General features: G+C 38.9%; 1 protein-coding gene across 1 annotated transcript in view; it reads left to right on the forward strand.

Annotated features, from left to right (window-relative positions):
* Positions 1 to 122, forward strand: part of LOC133520141 (zonadhesin-like) — a 62,203-nt gene extending 62,081 nt beyond the window's left edge. Inside the window, exon 29 of the mRNA XM_061854482.1 lies at positions 107 to 122. The gene's annotated coding sequence lies outside the window, so the exon portion shown is untranslated. The remainder of the gene's footprint in view (positions 1 to 106) is intronic.
* The last annotated feature ends 16,500 nt before the right edge of the window (positions 123 to 16,622 follow it).

Here is a 16,622-nt window from a genome sequence, read left to right on the forward strand (position 1 = left end):
ATAAATTGTAACTAATTTTCACGCTTAGTAAACTAATTCTATTTAACATTATCAAACAAATGTTTTACTTAATATTGACAACTTTTTTTCTTTTTTCACTTCACAGGTCGCCAGACGACGAAGAAATACGTCAGATTTAAAATATTTCGGTTTCAAAATTTGTCAAATAAAATTATGTCATTTATATTGCATTTTCTTTTTTCATCCTTGCTGCTACATCTTCAAGCCAAAAAATAACATCGTTTTACCTTATAATAAAACCGAAAGCGAAATACCTTATTTGACGCCTATTTAAAGTTTGAGTGAGCGATGCTGTTTGACAGATGTCACAGATGACGACTGACGTTGCTTAATTGAACATAACATTCTGCATCCAACGTTGGCAATCGCAATAGAAACGCCACTGATCGAATAGCAGGTTTTTGATAAAGGTTTGTTACTCGTAGTTGCTTACTTGTCGCCCCTCAGAGGAGAAATAGAAGCCCCCCACCCCGAAAGACCGAGTCGACCCCACGAAAGACTTTAAAGCGGACAAGTCCCCAATTTGTAAGCTAACACGATAATAGAGCAACTGTTTAATGGTGCCCAAGCCAATGCCAGTTATTAATTTCAATGTCATGTGTTACATCTGCGCAAGGGGGTGCTACGGGAGCGCACGACCATCAAACAAGCGAGCTAGTTTACCACTGGTTTATTATAATGCATTCCAGAACAGGTTACAAACACAGCAGCGCGCACTCACACATGCATAAATATCTAACATCCCTCCCTCTTATAGCTAGAAATATCTGTCAGTCCACTAGACCCATACCTGGCCCAGACCGGGGGACCAACTGTCGACTACGTCGCTAGGCGTCGTCGTCGTCGTCGTCGCAAGTGTATGACTCTAATTATGATACTGAGTAAATTAGTTTTAGGTTAAGGTCATTGTACTAGTACTAAGGTTTAACCTCATCATAATTAGTATCATAATTAGAGTCATACACTTGCGACGACGACGACGACGACGCCTAGCGACGTAGTCGACAGTTGGTCCCCCGGTCTGGGCCAGGTATGGGTCTAGTGGACTGGCAGTTACATCCAGTCTCTCTCCCTCTTCGGGCTGTGATGGTGGCTGCTTGCCAGCAGCTGGTGTTGCAGCGCAAGGGCTCGTAGTCGCGGGCGCGGCCGTAGCGGCCAGCGCGACGGCTTCAGACTACGACGACGGTATGTCCGGCACGACGTCGGGATCCCACTGCGACTTGTGGCTTTGTATGGGGAATGGATGAGCCCTTAGTTGATCAATGTGTCTGGTTACCTCGCAGTCCAGTTGTGGTATATAAATTTGGTACATAACTTTCCCAATCTGTTTTTTTTACGATACCTTCGATCCAAGTGTATTTTTTATTATTATTATTTTTGTATTTAGTTAACCACACGTTATAATTAATTTTAAAATTGGGTCGCTGAACACCTTTATAATATTTAGCCTGTAAGGACTGATGTCGTTCCACATTTTCAATGAGGTCTGTGGACGAAGGAGACGGTGCGAACGGATAAATCAATTCTAGCCTCGATCGTATACTAACTCCGCGGGTGATTCATCTGTGGTACTGTTTTTGGAGTGCCTGTAATCAAATAAAAATTTGCATATTTTTCCCTTTGTAAGTTTATTATTTTGACTGCTTATATAATACCTTTAAGACCCTTTTTTATTTAATATTTTAACAAAAGATTCCGCTTGCCCATTGCTCGATGCATGATAAACAGGTGATAGCACATGTTTTATACCATTAACGGCTCAAAACAAATTAAAGTCTTGCGAAGTAAAAGAAGTGCCATTGTCGCTCACTAAGGTGTGAGGTATGCCAAATCGTGACATGAAATTTAATCACATAGCAGCTCAATAACCGCTTTCGACCCGTATGACGAAGACATATTGTAACATTCAATCCATTTGCTATACGCGTCAACAACACCTAGGTAAACGTGACTATTGAACGGGCCCAAAAAATCAATATGAAGTCGATAAAATGGGTGCGGGGGCACCGGAGATACCTACCTCGTACCCTCCTACAATTTAGGAGGGATTTAAATCTTCTCGGGTCTGAGGTGTAAGGTTAGAGCCGGCGTAGCTTTGGTTAACGTATAAGCGCAATATAATATGCCTAGGTACCTGAAAAATAAAACATCTTTATCTTTAAAAGGGAAACGTTATTTTTTCTGTCGGTCTTTCTTATTTATATACCTGTTTCTGCTGCCACTATCACATTCGAATTTCACTAATAGCAAGTGAGTAAATTTAACAATGCCGGGTACGATTCGGCTGTTGTTTTCATCTAGGATAGTAATGTATCACGATCTCTAACCACCGACTTGCTAGACTTTTATACTGATGAATCAATTAACATCAGCTTCGCGTGTAGTGATGTCATTCTTGGGAATATTCCTGAATTCTCCTGGATATTTTTTATCATGGTGGATGAAGCATAATACTTTAAACAAAGTGATATTCGTTGTAAAAGAAGTCTAAGATAAAAAACTTGCCCGCTAGTTTGACAGCTGCAACAGATGGCGCTGTACAGCACCATAATATGTTTTCAGGACACTGAATTATATTTTGACGACCGGTCTGGGCTAGTGAGCAATGACCCTGCCTATGAAGCCGAAGGTCCTGGGTTCGAATCCCATTTGTGTTATGAGCACAGATTTGTTCCTGAGTCATGGGTGTTTTCTATGTATTTAAGTATTTGGATATTATATTTATCGTTGTCTGAGTACCCACAACACAAGCCTTCTTGGCTTACCGAGGGACTTAGTTAATTTATGTAAGAATGCCCCTATAAAATAAATATTATATTAAATATTAGACGTCTTATTTTGACAACCAAAGTTCCCGCTTAATGTACGGAGCAGTACAGCGCCATCTCGTTTAGCTGTCGAATTCGAAGGACAAAATTGTCTTAGACTTCGGGATCATATTACACAGTTAAATCTTTGCCTTAAAATACCGGAGACTTAAGGTTTTGTTATAAAAATTGTAGGGTCAATCTGTAGGCTTTACATTATCAAATCTGGCGTCTTATTAGATTGAACTGAAAATGGCAAGATGGCAGATGGCACTTGTGCTTAAGCCCCGACGCAAAAGAGAGGTGTTATATGTTAAAGGTCAATGTCTGTCTGTCTGTGTGTATCAGTGGCGGATCGTCCAAAGAACTCGATTCCCACCGGCTTGTCTAATTTCAGCCCGTTGAGTACTTTTACGATTGGTTTATAGAGAAAAGGAAAGCAAAATTAGCTCCGGGTTGCCTACGAATATTTGTGACGCGCCGCCACTGGTGTGTATGTCTATCTGTGGCATCGCAGCTCTCCAAGAGATGGGCCTTTTTCAATGCAGTTTTTTTTAAAGTGATAGCGAGTTTTCTTGCGGTACGTCTTAGCTATGTTTCATAAAAATAGATGTATTAGTTTGAAGAATGTCAGCTCTTATCAAAATGATGTAAGGAATTTTTGGCACAAAAATGCATTTTGTTGGCATTTATAGCGTAGGTATTTAATTTTTTAAGCCCTTTACCGCATATACAACCATATATGGCAGTTATAATATTCAACTCTAGTGACAGTTAATAAAGGTCAAATTTAAACAAAATATTTTTTACGGCATGCGTTAAGGAGTTAATTTAGTCAATAGTTATAAATTGGTTAAAAACTGGCCAAGATTGAGATGTGTGGACCTTTAATGGAGAGAGTTACAGTTGAATATTGCTGGTGATATTCTCTTAAAAATTATCCGATCAGGTACCGCTGGTGTGATATCGTGGAGGCGGACCTGCGTCGGCTGAATGCCAATTCATGGCAGGAAACCGCGCTGGATCGGGACAGGTGGCGTTCTCTCGTTTCGGAGGCCAAGATTCTTTTTGGATCGCTGAGCCAAAGCAGTTAGTTAGTTAGTTTGATAGATGAAAAACTTAAGATTTTTTTTAGAAAAGAGACTATAAAATTCATTGCAAAAATATTGTTGTTGGTGTATTGTTCGTCTTGGGTAGCACGTCGTATAAATATTGTTATAAAATAAATAATTCATAAAATATCTATGAAAACCAATCCAAGAAAAACAAAGAATATATTTTACATTGTTATCGTATATTTAATATTCCCATGCCTTAGAATAATCTCTGAAGTCATCCCATCACTAATCCGGAGCGCTTAGATTTCGCGGTCGCGTCTCGTATACGTCCGGAATTTGTAATTAAGAAACAACGTCTAACGAAATCTGTTTACGAACTGAAGTATTCGTCTTGTTTGGTTTTCCGGCTTGCGAAGATATGGGGCTGGGAAGATATGGAGATAGTTGAAATTCCGTAGTTTAATGTCTACGGATTACAATTATGCGCTGAGTTTTATTTTATTGTGTTTTTTGGTCGGTATTCGATACAATTTTGTGGGTTTGTGTTTATAGACCGCGAGCCAGGAACACATTTCCATGACCAATCGCCTCCCGGCCGAAAACTCGTATAGTGGTTAACGGCTAGGTATGATGAACCCTTGTGGACGTCAGCTGCCGCTCCGTTGGTGGCTCCCGTCTGATACTTTGTCAGATAGTTCAGATGTTATTGTTAATTCGAAAAATCGTCAGCCGGTTATATCGCGGTGGTAAAACATCAGCTGGTCGCATGAACATGTAAAAAATAAGCGTTAAAAAGGTATCTTTTTATGATAGCAATAACAAATCATGAGTTTTCTGTTCTATAGAATATAAGCACAATTTTATGTCCCACAAAATTTTCCTTTGAGTTACGAAAATTAGGTACATGATTTTTTTGTCCAGAATTTAGATTTCATATTTATGCCACCCAGAATGCTTACCAAATTTTGTCAAAGTCTGATGAATAAAAATCTATAATAAAATAAAAATTACGTCCATGATCACTTAAAATAGCTACGAACTATGTAAATTGAAGCGAAAACAAATTTATCCCCACTTTTCGTATAGGGGAGCCTACCCCTAAAAAATATTTCTCTAGTTTTTATTTTACAATTTTGTCGGCGTAACTGATTTATATATTTGTGCCAAATTTCAGCTTTATAGCACTAACGATCACGGAGCACAGCCGCGAACGGACAGACAGACAGACATGGTGAAACTACAAAGGTTTCTAATTGCCTACGGAACTCTAAAAAAGGACATAATATATAAACTAATTTTAATCCCAAACCTCAGTTACCTTCTTCTAGAAACTTACCGCGCAATTTATTTACCAACCTGAGATATCTAATTTGTTGATTTATAGAATAAGAGGTATAGCTGCATAAATCGAGATCCAACTCCGTGAGTTGCAGACTCGAGCAAATTGCCCTTATCGGCTCAATGTTCATAGTTAGTGCTCTATAGTCCGTAGTAAATTTAGCAAGTATTCCTAGCCGATGTATGCCTAGCGATAGAGAGCGGTGGACTAAGGAAACCCAGAGTATCTGAGAGCTAGACCGGTACAATACAGACAAGATAATTATCCAGTCCGGGAATACCCTTTCAAAAATAAGAATAGTTGAACAAAAAATAAATAATATGTGACTGCTACATAATGAAAGGCGTTAAAATACGAGTATGGGTTTATGAAACGAATGAAATGAGTTTTATAAAAAGGTCACATGAGTATTTTAATGCCTAATTATGTACAGTTACATACAGTTTTCCATACATCCATATCATATTATAGGGAAGTTATGATATGGAAGTAAATAAAATAATAATAAGGTAGGTTATTATATAACTCAGTATTTACTCCATACTAGCCTAGTTCATTTTAGACACTTACTTATTTACTTACTCTGTTGGCTCAGCGATCCAAAATGAGACTTGGTCTCCGACACAAGACAACGGCACTTTCGGTCCTGTGCGACCTCTCGCCAATTGTCGACTCGAAGCTCGCGCAGATCCGCCTCCAGCATGTCGCTCCAGCGATACCTAGGGCGTCCGATAGACCACCGTTGGTTGGGCCACCTTGAGAGAATGGACGAAGATCGGAACGTAAAAAGAGCGTACCTGGGTCGCCTAGCAGGAGGACGTCATTTTAGATACCATTATATATTTATACTATCTCAATAGTCTTTACATCCCAGCGCGGATGCTCGCTGTGCGAGCATCCACTCGGTGTACCTCTTACATTTCATTTAAGTGACAAAAGGGCCTCTACGTGTTGCGCAACAGCGCTTTGGCTGCGCGCACGCCTCCCAAATAATCGGAATTGATGAGAAAGACGTAAAGACACAAAGGTAGGTAGGATAATACGCTGAAGTGTCAAACGCGACAAAGAAAATCTGAATGAATCAGATATATCATTCATCTGAAATTTATTTAAGGATAGCTCTGATTGTCAATTAACCTATTTAATCTCGTGAAAAAAAAACAACGAAGGAAGTTTTTTATTCGATTAAGACCACAGGAAATATTGAGAAGGCAAACTTAGATAATATATTTAATTCGCGGTCAAAATGAGCAAATCAAAAATATCTCAGCACCTTGTTGATGATGGTCAGACGTTCGGCTAAAAAAAAGATGGTTTACCAGAGGCGATCGTTCGCCTAAAGTCGTTGCGCGATGGAAACAGCCCGCAAGTCGGACGGTCAACTAATTTACCGAGCGACCAATCTTTACCTTAAAAGCTACGGCAAGTTTCTCTGCAAACTTTGCGAAAATTTCAGCCCGTTCATTATTTCACTCGACCTTTTTAAACTTTGAGGTTTCTATTGTAAGTTGAATATAATAGATGGAACGGGATAGACGTACCTAATTAACAGATATTTAGAAACTACTGGGGAATCGTGTAAAGATTGAAATAGACATACTTAGGGAATATTACGCAAAACTGCCTAGAGGGCGCCACGACTACAATTCATCACGATTTGAGGGTCTACCGAACAACAAGAACCTCTCTATCACTCTTGCATATTTGAGCGATAAAGAGGCTGATAATGCTATCCCCTACTCGGGTCACTAGTGACTAGGCCAGGAGGCCGAATAGATTATGCTACCATGTTGAGATTCGTAATTCGTAGTCACCGCGGTCACGTTTTTGACACACTTTCGTATTTCCGGTCTCAAACTTGCATCTAAATTTATATTTTCGCGTCTCCCGGTAGGCCCTTTGTAAACAAACCGCCTTGATGCATCAATGTCACATTTTATTATCTATGAAAACTTGTTAAAATACTGTTTAAGGCAATAGTATACATTGTGCAACGAGGGGGGTAAGTGAAATATTGCACGAGAGTCTATAATTATATTCACGCCGGCTACAGGCGGGAGTGAATTAAAGACTCGAGTTATACACTCGGTTTGACGACCAGTCTGGCCTAGTGGGTAGTGACCCTGCCTATGAAGCCGATGGTCCTGGGTTCAAATCCTGGTAAGGGCATTTATTCGTGTGATGAGCATGGATATTTGTTCCTGAGTCATGGCTGTTTTCTATGTATTTAAGTATTTATATATATTATATATATCGTTGTCTAAGTACCCTCAATACAAGCCTTATTGAGCTTACTGTGGGACTTAGTCAATTTGTGTAATAATGTCCTATAATATTTATACACCCCGGAGTTATACAGTTGCGAAGAAAAAATAATTTTAAGCAAAATAATTATTAAATACACTGACTTTTCACACATTCGTCCGCCATATTGTCATTCTGTGACAGGTTTGGCATCGCAGGCACAGACCTATCCGACGTTCAGCCACAATTGAAAATTGTGTAAAAATATTTCAAACTGCTATTAAATTAATCAAATTAAATATTTTTAAATATGCGCAAAAATACTACATTAAAACTCATTTATATCTCTCATCAAAAAAAAAAAGAAAAAAAGTCCTTTGTCCTTCAGTACACCTGCATGAAACAAGATCTTTTTCGAGCAAGTGTGATGAAAAAATATTTTTTTCTTAAGCAGAAACGTCCACAAACGCGATGGCAGAGCGATGGACAAGTGATCCAGCGTCGTAAGTTCAAGCCTCGCGCGAGACAGTGAATCTTTCCACTTTTTATTATTTCTAAGCTTTATACTTATTATCATCAATCATCATCATCTCCTAGCCGTTTTTGACCACAGCGACTGCGTTCTACCGCTGAGAGCGTCGCTGGTGCGCTCTCAGGTGACTGATATAGCCAATTTTTGCAGCAAATGTACGACCACACTCGTTGTAAGTCAGCACACCTCCGATATAATTGTAAAGTATGGCCGCAGGTGGTCTGGCTTTCAGCTCGTCGCGCTTAGCGTCGAGTTCTGTGAGCCGCCTGGCTTCGAACTGACGCACCTGAGTCTGCACAATATGTCTCCAACGTGGACGGTCACTGACTAGACTCTCCCACTTCGTTGGCTACTACGCCAACTTCGCTTCGTTGGCTACTACGCCAACTTCGCTTCGTTGGCTTCGTTGGTTATACTTATTATGCTGCTGCAGTTACCATCCGAATCTTATAACATTAAGTAATAATTATTAGATTCTAGCACAGATCAGATAGTTAACGTCGTCTATATTCCAGAGATCGCGGTTTAAAACCCCGTATCGTATCAATGAGTTTTCGGAACTTATGTGCGGAATATCATTTGATATTTACCAGTCGCTTTTAGATGAAGGAAAACATCGCGAAGAAACCGGATGACGACCGGTTGGCCTAGTGGGTAGTGACCCTGCCTACGAAGCTGATGGTCCCGGGTTCAAATCCTGGTAAGGGCATTTATTCGTGTGATGAGCATGGATATTTGTTCCTGAGTCATGGGTGTTTTCTATGTATTTAAGTATTTATAAATATTTATATATTATATATATCGTTGTCTAAGTACCCTCAACACAAGCCTTATTGAGCTTACTGTGGGACTTAGTCAATTTGTGTAATAATGTCCTATAATATATATAATAATATAAAAACCGGGTTAATCCCAATAAGGCCTAGTTTACCCTTTGGGTTGGAAGATCAGATGGAAGTCAGTTTCGTAAAAACTAGTGCCTACGGAGGATTAATTGTCAAGCGGACCCCAGGCTCCGCCGAGCCGTTGCAAAAATCCGGGATAACGCGAGGAAGATTATGGGTTAACTTAGTTTATATTATGAAATAAGCCACTGGAGATGTTAGTATGGTCACGTCTGAAAATATCGATACGAAAAAAGTGACAAAAATATGTATACACGACTTTTTTGCCCATATATTATTTATTTATTTATTTAATCTTTATTGCACAATACATGAAGGTACAAATGGCGGACTTAATGCCTTAAGGCATTCTCTACCAGTCAACCAATGGGTTAAACCAGAAAGATTAAGTAGGTGCAATGTCTTTTAAAGTAAATAAATTAAAGTAAGTAAGTAAATGAATTTGTTTGTTTGTAATTTGTTGTAAGGGTATTAAGGTAGTGTACTTGTACATGTTTTTGGCACATTTTTCGTGCCGATATTTTCAGACGTGACTGTACCTGTACAAATAACTTATAATTTGTTACAGTGAAATAACTTTAAGATCACATCTTATCTAGCCTGAGTTTATTCGAGCTTGTCCAAAACTCCAAGATGATTCTCAAGAAAATAGTTCAATCACGATGAAAACTTCTTGTAAATTCAACGATAACGTAAAATTACGATTTAGGTATATCTTATATTGATAAGTCCTCAATACACTTTTTTTTTAATACTACGTCGGTGGCAAACAAGCATACGGCCCGCCTGATGGTAAGCAGTTATCGTAGCCTATGAATGCCTGCAACTCCAGAGGTTTTACTTGCCGACCCTTACAATTCGCACCTCGTTTTATGTTTAAAATAGGAAAAATTTCCAATTATTTTGTTAAATTGAAATAAGGACAAGCTCAAAACATGCCAGTGTTATGACCATCTCATGTGTGTGTCAGTGTGGCGGCGGATCTGAGGGCATACCGCGAACCACGTTCGGCGTGTTGCCTCTCTCTCGCACTTGTAAATTCGTATGTAAGTGTGACAGAGAGGCAACACGTCGAACGTGGTTCGCGGTAGGCCCTCTGCTTTAGCTTCCCGTCAGTAACTGGCAGGTTGTTGCGCAGGATCGAGACAGATGGCGCTCTCTCGTTTCGGAAGACAAGATTGTTTTTGGAGCCAAAATAGTTAGTCAAAACATGAGCTAATTTTAAATTTATTTAAGTGTTTACCCTATAGATCGAATGCGAATTTCTCTTTACTAGTGGGTTGCATGCCTTTAAAATGGGAGTAGGTACGCTTATTTCGTTTATTAAATACATTCGCTTCTGCCTGCGACTTCGTCTAAATAAATAATTTCTGTGATAAAAACTATCCTATATTTAACATTTTTCCTTGTTATTCCAATTATCTCCATAGCCAATCGCATCTAAATAATTTCAGCTGTTTAAGCGTGAAGAGGTAATAGACTGACAGACGGAGAAGAACGTCTATAAGGGAGTACCGTCTACAAGATAAGTTATTCGCTTTTAACTCTTGCGTTTGTATTAATGCTCCAGTTAGGGCCACTTGCATCAATCCTGGGTTAGCCACTAACTCGTAGTTAACCGTTAACCCAGCGTTAACTAGTAACCGGTTGACACCGACTTAGTGGCTAGCCCTGGATGGCGCAAGTGGCCCTTACAAAAGTTCAGTAGAGGAGAAGGAACGCAACTCTTTCTTTCTAACCGTGTCCGAGTGAAATATAGTATATAAATACAAGACTTCTTTCCCCTACGATGGTCTCCATAGCAATAAATTTTATATGCCGATCTTTCCCACATTGATTTTATCCAACGCTCTCCCTCGACGTCATCACCTGCCCCAGCTGCCTTCCAATATTGGCTTTAGGCTGCTGATTATGAATGACTATGCCTTTCCCATTCCAAGAGCGTGTCACTCTCCATAAAATAACGTCCTCCGGTATGCCGGCTAGACCGGTCCATGTCCCTGGCCGGGAATGGCGTCTCTTGTCTTGCCTCTTATCTATCTTACCCACATTGATTTTAGTAGAAATAGTAGGTATTAAGGATCGGAGGGCTGAATACTGCTATAAGTAATAGAGTATTTCAAATAACTTCTAAGTAAGTACAACAAATTTCCTCTAAACTCATCCGAAGCTTTAGCGTGATAAATTGAAACCGTGCACGGACGAACTATTCCAAAGTTTAGGGTTCTACGTGTTTATATATATTTGAAATTGGGAAGCTCTTACAGAATAGGCTAGATGAAAACTTTGTATTAATGGTATCCGTCGTTTCGGTTTGATGTAACAAGGATCAAATGTCTATATGGGACCTATTGTAAGATAAGATAAAGATAGTTATTTTTTCAAGTAGCCGTATTATCAATACGCTTATGAACGTCAAATCAAGCTGCACTGGCTGCACCGCCTCTACAGTAATATATAAGATACGAGATAATTTATTTGTAAAACATGAGTGAGTGTACATACACGTAGTGAATTTAGAATTACAATATGTCCGTCATGTTTTGCCTCTCGGCAATATCATTATATAATGTATCAAAGCAATAGTGATAGGTACACGCATTAGGTATAATTTTATAGAAAGTCAACTGACTGCCCTAACTATCCGTAGCGTAATATTTCAAATTATACAAATAAACTACAATTAACTAAAACTACTATGAAAATAAAATCTATATCTAAAATGGGCCCCGTACATATACAAAACCAATAGTATGTCCCTATTAAACTCTATAAAATAGCTGTGGATAGTGCATTGGGCGTCATCCATTTATTACGTAAGACGATTTATGCTAGTTTTTGGGCCCCTCCACCCCTGGACTATGCGATCGATTACATCGCAAACGAAATTCTTTCCATTCTTTATTCCCATACAATATGGATTCCACACAGCTGCAGTTTAAGAAAAATAGAAGAAAAAAGAAAAAAATTGAATAGGACCCCTTCCCCCTATATTAACTAAGTAAGAATCTAAAGAAAAAAAATACACCATACCATACACCAACACATCATTAGGTAGACCAACTCAAATTCCAAACTAAAACTGGTGTATGGATGTGCATTTGGTTTGTTTTAGTAAAATTTTAAATTAATATTAACATATTTAAAATAATCTTTTTTTAACGTTTATTTGTCCTTACAAAGTAATTGGAACCCTTCTAAGGTAACTGCACCGAGTTTATTTTAAACGTCATAATTTCATAGAAATTGTAGAAATCGCATGTTTGTGATCTTATGTAAGAACTATGAAAATCGCCTCCCACCCCCTTGTAAGAAAAAATAAGACATGTTTGACCACTTCCCCCTCCGACCCTAAATCATCTTACGTAATAAATGAATGGCGCCTTGTGCAACGGGAAGGGTAAGTGATATATAGTAAATGAGGGAAGTAAAGGCCCGAGTTTGCAATATTGTTACCCCCGGAGTTCCACAAAAAGTTTTTCATCAGTATCACACTTGCGAAGACAAAAAAAAATTGTATGCAAAATAATTTTTAAAATACGGTGACATTTCAAGCATTCGTCCGCCATATTGTAATTTTTAACAGGTTAGGCATCGAAAGCACAGGCCCATCCAGGAATCAGAGGGCCTACCGCGAACCACGTTCGACGTGTTGCCTCCCTGTCACACTTACGTACGAATTTACAAGTGCGACAGAGAGGCAACACGTGGAACGTGGTTCGCGGTAGGCCCTCTGCCCTGATTGAAAATCGCGTAAAAATATTTTAAACGGCTATTATTAAAGGTAATAAAATTGAATAATTATAATATACACAAACAAAAAATATAAACGTCAATCAACAAAAATTATGCCAACATGACCATGGGCATAATGACATAAAATAAAACTGTTACGCCCGTGGCCATAATATAGCTCATTAGATCTCAGTATACTGGCATATTATATTATAACAGCGTTTACGAGCAAATGTGATGAATTAGTACACTGCGATACAAGTGCGAATTGCCTTTTCGCACGTGTATTGTACAACGTTTTACAGTACAAATGGCCCTTTAAATTTTTGACATACGCACGTATAGTGCGGTGGTGCTAGTTACCGCACTAGGGCGGTAAATTAGCACCATATGTCAGGGATCGGAAACCGGTATTTTTTGTATGGGAACGAAAACGGTATTTTTTCGTTCTTTGTTAATTACTTCATTTCTAATTAGGCAATCTAATAATACGAAGTCGTTATCTAAAAACACAACTGAGTCCTACATTTAGAGTATAAAATAAACCAAAATATATGGTGTAGTATACGTGCGAAAGAGAAGCGTATATCTGTCGTCTCCTGCGCACGAACACGGACTCTAGGCGCGCGCATGCGCGCAGTCTCATGTTGGATGCCGAAGCGGGGTTACGTGTTACGTTGTGGCAAGGCAAGGAGCCGATATTCGTTGTTGTGTCGTGAAACTTGTTAGTGCATCAATACAGTGTAAATCAGGGGCGAATACTACATATGGTTATTTCGATGTTTTTGCAAAAAACCGGTTCCGATCCCTGCCATATGTACTGTAAAATATATTTCTAACAGACAGTACAATTTAAAGTTGTAAACAAAGAAAACATGCACACGAAACCACATAAACCGCGATGTTCGGGGTTAGTCACTAAAGTCACGTACAGACGTGCTGTAATCTACTGCCTTGCAACGGCACTTTTATTGTTCTTATTATTTTTACCACACAGCTCGTAGAAGCTCTCTTTATTCTTCAAAAACTGATAAGAAAGTTGCATTTTAGTCACAAGAGTGACAAAGTGATTTGATTGACCGTAGCGTTAGCAAAGGCCTCCGTTTTTCGGGCATTTTGCTTTCGTACATCCGGATGTTCTCCTCTACAGGTCGCAATGAAATCTTGTGAACAGATTATATAATTTTATTAAAAATATTTCTTTTCCTGGTCCAGATTTTGGAAATTATGCAAAATGCGGAAATTGGCATAAAGGACCATTTACATTCTCAGCATTATTGTCAAATAATGGGTTGCACACAACACTCATTACGTCATTCGCTAATGGTTCGTCCACACTGATTTAAAATACGACTGAGCGTTTTCGGCTTAAAATACGTGAGTGACCCGTTTTAACATATTTAATATTATTAAGTCTGATGTGTCTCACGGAAGTTTTGTTATTAAAATATATCTAATTTGTTAGCTTAGCTTATATAGTCGTAAAATGTTTTAATAATAAGTAGGTGGTTATTGTGTATGCAACAAACGTAAGCTATCTGAGTGAACTGTACTTCTAAGCATTGAGTTGTTAAAAAGTTTATAATGAACGCACACAGCTCACTAAACTGTATTAATGTATTCCTAATTACTATTTAGGATGAAAATTAACACTATAAATAATGACATTGTACTAAATTATGTTAAATAAAGAACTCATAAAAAAAAGCGATAGGTACTGCGGCGTGTCATTTCTGCGGACATTGCTTTTGCAAATGTCAACATTAATATTGATGCCTGGAATTCTCAGACATTACTACAGCAGTAGGGCTAAGATGGTCGGCTCTTTATCATTTGTCACCATGCCTGTCACGTTCTAACAAGTATGTAAGCGCGAAAGTGACGGCCATAGTGACAAATGATGAAAATGGAACCATGATACCGCCGCAGTATTGCAGGGCGACACTACTGCCGACTGCATTGACCGCTAATGTCAGAATGCCAAACAACAGCATCGATTTTGACATTTGCGACAGTAATGCAGTCAGCAGGAAATGTCAAATTTCATATAAATTTCTCGATAAATTGACATTTTCACGTTTCCTATAGTAATTAAGTGGACTTCTGCGTATGCGTGACATTTAAAAAAATCTCATATTCACCTCAGGTCCCAAAACTAAGTTAATGACAAATCATACTACCTATGGGGTCTGGGTGACTAACTATTATATTATCAAAAATACAGCAGTCAGGAACTACTGCCTACTTACTGCAAGAGGCCAATTCATTTGAATTGCTTGCTAATGAAAGTTTTTACATTGTGACATCAAAATTATATCTAAATGTCAGTCGCCCGTGCATCTCGCTCACGCCAATACATGTACGTGCAAGTACAAGCGAAATGAACGCGCGACCAGACATTTAGATATCACATCATGATATCATCATGAGTTCACAATATAAGTGAAGTTAGAATTAGCCTCGAAGCCAAGAAACGATTTGCCAGCTTTGTATATCCCGATAGTCATTAAGTCACGGGAATCAAACGATAGCGCCATCTAAAATACAGGCAGAGACATCTATCGGTGTACAACATTATCACTGGTACTGATGTGTTGCGCGAGAATAGGACAATACTACTAGCTCCATCTGTTGGCGAGTAGCGGTGTTACAATTTACTTTTTTCTATAAACAAGTTTTGATTAATCAACTAAATAGAACTAGTGAAAGCGCACTGTAGTCCTGAACTACCAATTCACCAAGACCTCAAGGGCTTCGGAAGAAAACGTCTTAAATCCCGAAACCCGCCTACATTACGGATGGAAAACTCCCTGACCACCCGTATCCTGGAGGAGGCATGGACCGCAGAATGGGAAGCCCTCAGGGACCAAGCAAACCCCTTCTCTGCTCTACCCCTGCGAGTATCCCCAGTGGGATTCAAGGAACCGCGCCGGGTGTGGTCTGCTCTTAACCGCTTAAGAACAGGAGTTGGCAACTGCGGCCACCACTGGTACAAATGGGGCTGGAGCTCCTCTCCTGCCTGTAACTGCGGGCACCCAGACCAGACCATCAACCACATCATTCTGGAGTGCCCCCTTACTAGATACACGGGCCATGTAGATGATTTTAAGATCCTATCAGAAGAAGCAGTCGCGTACTTAGGAAGGGCGAAATTCTAATTATAAGTTTATCTATGTAATCCAGTGACATACATATGCCATACGATAAATAAATATCAACTACGTTACCACAATATATTTTATTTTGAGATTAACAGGCATACTTTGCCCTTTCGTATTATTACCATTACAATAAATGTTCAACGCCAAAATGAAATCACGCAAACAGAAAATTAATTATTTCTGTTTTGTCGCATTTGTGTTAAAGTATTTTCTGATGATAAATTACTGAAGTATAAAAACGGATGCTTGAGCACTGGCGTAAATTAAATTATTCATAAAACATTAACGATCAGATTCTGATAACGAATTAATGTGCGTGACAAAAAAATTGTGAGTTGTTTTTAATGAATTTCCCTACACAGGTGTACAGTCGCCATCAGATATATCGAGTCGGCAAAGGTGTTCAGAAATATCTGAACGCTCTATTATCAAGAGGCCCTTAAAAGCGCAAATAGTGCTCAATAATTGTACTTAGTTGATGTTCATAAGCGCATTATAATATGCCTACTTGAATAATAAACTACCTCATCTTACTATTGATTCTGTTTGGAAATAAATAGACGGCCAAGTGTATTCGCGTTTCAAGGGTTTCGTACATCACACAAGTTTAAAGAATGTTTTTTTTGTAAGTACCTGCATAAAACGTGAATGAAACTTCTTGAAAAACCCGAATGATTCGGATCAAAAGCCAAATGTAACCGAAAGTGTTAAGGCGCGGTTCCTCACCTTTACAGTAAGAGTGATGACTTGTTCTGATGGGTACCATCACTTGATCAAATTAAAAGTATTAAAACCCACACGATTCCGCTAAAAAGCCGCT

The sequence above is a fragment of the Cydia pomonella genome, chromosome 7 (genome assembly GCF_033807575.1).
Source record: "Cydia pomonella isolate Wapato2018A chromosome 7, ilCydPomo1, whole genome shotgun sequence".
NCBI lineage: Eukaryota > Metazoa > Arthropoda > Insecta > Lepidoptera > Tortricidae > Cydia > Cydia pomonella.